The 4,248-nt window shown below is 39.8% G+C and overlaps 1 pseudogene; it reads right to left on the bottom strand.

Moving 5' to 3' along the window:
• Window positions 1–1,972: 1,972 nt before the first annotated feature.
• On the bottom strand, window positions 1,973–3,602 carry LOC119569497 (annotated as a pseudogene).
• Between the last annotated feature and the right edge of the window lie 646 nt (window positions 3,603–4,248).

Raw genomic sequence — 4,248 nt, forward strand, 5'->3', positions numbered from 1 at the left:
TTTTGTACTTTGAATGTTATTGTGTTTGTATTTTTCTGCCTATTATGATTTTTATCCTCAGATCGCACAATTTAGCATATATCATTTCTCTCGAAAAAATGAGTACCTTCGAGTTTAATTAATTATTGTCATGTTTGGCTGCTCTCATCATATTATTCTGTTTATTTGTGTCGACTTAATGAAATTGTCTATTTTTTTTCTCTCATATGTTATTCCTATCAATAATCCTTCATTACTTCTTGTGTATTGTTTTTATTCTGTGTATAACTATATCGTCTTTTATATGACTGTTTCTTCATTTTTCCCATGCTAATCTTTTTGCTCGTTCACACGTAGATTTCGATCACCTGACTATCCTCTTACTACCTACCTGCCCACTCTACTCGGAATTCACTCTAAGATTGCGTTTTTACTATTTGCCATCCCTATGACTATAACTGAACCCAAATCTCTTTTACGACGTCATCTCAAAGTTCGATATCTTGTCCTCCGTAATGCTGGAGTTTATGCTTCTTTAGTTTAAGATTTGGTGAATATGTACTGATGGTAGTGTCACCAGTTGCAAATAATGGCAACACATTGCAGACACCATGCTTTATATGGGCTTACTCGGTTACAATCACCGCAGTTATTTTAAGCCCGGCTCATGGCCAAATGAAGGAATCCTGCGGCCGCCGCACACTTACGCTCATACGATTGAAGCGCCAGACGCGCACTGTTTGATTTTTCACCACAGTTAATTTTAAGTCCGGCTCATGGCCGTAAACGAAAAATCCTGCGCCCGCCGCACACTTACGCTCATACGATTAAAGCGCCGAAACGCGAGACACATAGGCCCAGCTGCCTATGTGTTCGAAGCATATATACTTGCCTATTTACCCCAAAGATATGAATTCTTATCCAATTAATTTTTTCCTCTTTCTATATGATGGTACCTTATTGAACTTGCTAATTCCTGACACATCCAATAATTAACACCTTACTTGACACGCCCTTCTTGTGACAAACTGTCTTTATTATGCTCTCATTTTCTCGCAATTTTGTAGGTGATTGACAAACACTTATCCTCCTCCTCCTTAGCCCTTTACTGGGCCCGGTACACTTATATTTCAGCTTCTGAAACGATTGACCCTCCTCGCTACTGAATGTTGCACCTCATGCGATACCTCTGCCACACCCGCTACCCCCGGGACGCGACGGCCCCATCGACCCTCGGATCACCGGAACCTCTGTAGATACCAAACCGACCCTCTACTTTCGATGCTCCCAACTCACTGTCGCTTACACACACACACACATATACCTCTATATATAATATATACATATATATAATATATATTATCTATGATAATATATATTTATATATATATATATTATTATATATATGTGTGTGTGTGTGTGTTGTGTGTGTGTGTGTGTGTGTGTGTGTTGTGTGTGTGTGTGTGTGTGTGTGTGTGTGTGTGTATGTATGTATGTTGTGTACTTTGAATTATATTATCATGATAATATGATATACTTTCAATAATGTGTGCTAGACGAAAAAGGAAATTAAAAGCCCAAGAAGGCTACGCAGGAATAACAAATTAATTTATAAAAAAACACAAAGGACAAAAGTCACACAAGGAAAATGTTATCACAGAAAATATTATATGCATTTTAATTAGATAACATGGTTTTTCAAATAAACGAAAAGATTAACTGGGCAAGGTTCGTAAACATTGTTTACGCGAACACAACAATAAATGATCAATCACACTGTGTAATCATACACACCTATAGTGCGTTTGCAACAATCGCCTGGACTCTCTCTCTCTCTCCTCTCTCTCTCTCTCATCTCTCTCTCTCTCTCTCTCTCTCTCTCTCAAATCTTCTATCTATCTATCTATCTATCAAATCTCACTACATAGAAAATGCACTTTAAAGGGAATATTAAGTGGATATCATACAACAAAGTCATCCCCTTACTCTTTACTCAAAAAACATTGTCAGCGTCAAGTTTCACAATAATCTTAGTCAAGTTTAGAAACCGGTTGCAAAAAGCCTTTATATGCATGTCAGTATACTGCTCTAACATGATGTAACCTATATGTCCGTTGTCCGCCAAATTTCCCGTCATGGCTGCCTGGCGTGACCCTGTTGGATCTGAAAGCACTTTTTCCGCATAGGCATCGACAACCTTAAGTCTATCCCAGATGACCACCCCCAGTTGTCTGCAGCTGCTGCCTCGCTATGGATTGTACAGGCTAATGGCTCGCGGGTTGAAGTTTGGGTACTTTTTTACTTTGGGGGTAGGCTCTCTGCAATAAAGAGTAGATTTTAGACACACACACACATACATACTGCACGCCCATACATACATTCATACCACACACACACACACACACACACACCCCAAAACGCACGCACACACACACACACACACACACACACCCCACACACACACACACACCACACACACCACACCACACACACACACCACACACATATAAACACCCCCCACACACACACCCACACACACCCACACACACACACACATATATATATATATATATATATATATATATATATAAAAATATATATATTATATAAAATATTACTTATATATATATAAAATATATATATTAATATATATATAAAATATATTATCAATAAACACATACACGCATGTGGTCCTCCACAGTGCGCAGAGACCACGGCACTGACCGGCACGTAATCGATCAGCTTGAAGTAACGGGTACGGCGGCTGCGAGACGGCAAAGGTGAGGCGCCAGGGAGACGAGGATGCACTGAAGGGGGCGCCGGTTCGAGGGGGGTTGTTCTTCATCCAGTGTAGTCCTCCTCCTGTGTATTACAGTTGTTGTGTTTTTCGTTATTTCCTTCCATTCACTATTCCTTTCTCTCGCACACTACGCCATTCCTGACCCTTCCTTCTCTTCACTCTCTCCCTCCCTCCCTCTCTTCTCCTTTCCTTCCCTTCTTCCCTTCACCCGTGATTATCACTAGTAGTGTTCTTCTGGTTCGTCTCCCAGCCCCCGAGCGAACGCTGGGAAACTAAAACTCCATGTCCCTCTCTTTTACACCTCTTTCCTCCTCCCCTCTTTCCCCTCCTCCTTCCTTTCCCCCCTCATGCCCTTCTTTCCTTCTCTCCCACCTTCACTTCCCTCCCCCACTTTCCTTTTTCCCCCTCACTTCTCCTCTTTCGCCCCCCCCCCCGCCTTCTTTCCTTCCTTCCTTCCCTCTCATTCTCGCCTTCCCCTCACCTGTAATCACCAGCAAAGGCCTGAGCTCCTGGTTCGTCTCCCAGCGATGAATCAGTTCGGGGAAACCGTCGAGCTTCCAGTCCCTGTACCACGTGTACGCGGAAAGGGGGCGCTCACATGTCGCCCCTCCACCGTGTGCTTCAGCCGTTTCGTCCGCATCATGTGCAGAAATCTTTTTTGCTTCGCGCCCGTGTTCTGAAGGGAAAAGGGTGGGAGAGTTGTGTTAGCTTGATAAAGGAAGGAAAAGACAGAATAGGGTTGGCTTGACAGATAAAAAATGTAAGGGGAATTGAGGGTTTTCTTAGTAATATAAAATATAGAACTTACTTTGAAAATATACATTAGATAAGGAAAATGAGTAAGTGAAACCGATGAACTGATTAAGTAAATCGAAGGAATTACGAAAATATAAATGCAAATCAATAATGATAATGACAGCAGTACTAATATGATGTAGATGCTCTTGATAAAACTACAAAACTAATAAAGATACGATAATTATAATAATATTAATAATGATGATAATAAGAACAATATAATACTAATATAATATTGATAATGAAATAATAATGATAAAAACAATAACAGAATTATAATGATAGTGGCAATAACAATATCATGTGTGCATATATATATATATATATTTTTATATATATATATATATAAATTTTATTATATATAATGTATATATTTTATATATATATATATACCTATAGCAACAGCTACAATGATAGTTCTTTACCTAATTTTCAGTATCATAATAACATCACCAACAGTTAATAACAATGCCTCATTTTATCCTTTTCATTATATTTACAATGCTATAAAACAAGGGAATAAGATTCAACACCCTGATATATAAGGACCACAAAATAAAAGGTTGGGGCAACGGCTTCACCCTTGAGTGCTGCAGAGCGCCGTCCCCCCTTTCGGGACCAGGGAATGGCAATGTGTTGGCCTTGGATAAGGTTGGATGGCACGCTAGAGT

Source organism: Penaeus monodon, unplaced genomic scaffold (genome assembly GCF_015228065.2).
Source record: "Penaeus monodon isolate SGIC_2016 unplaced genomic scaffold, NSTDA_Pmon_1 PmonScaffold_15744, whole genome shotgun sequence".
NCBI lineage: Eukaryota > Metazoa > Arthropoda > Malacostraca > Decapoda > Penaeidae > Penaeus > Penaeus monodon.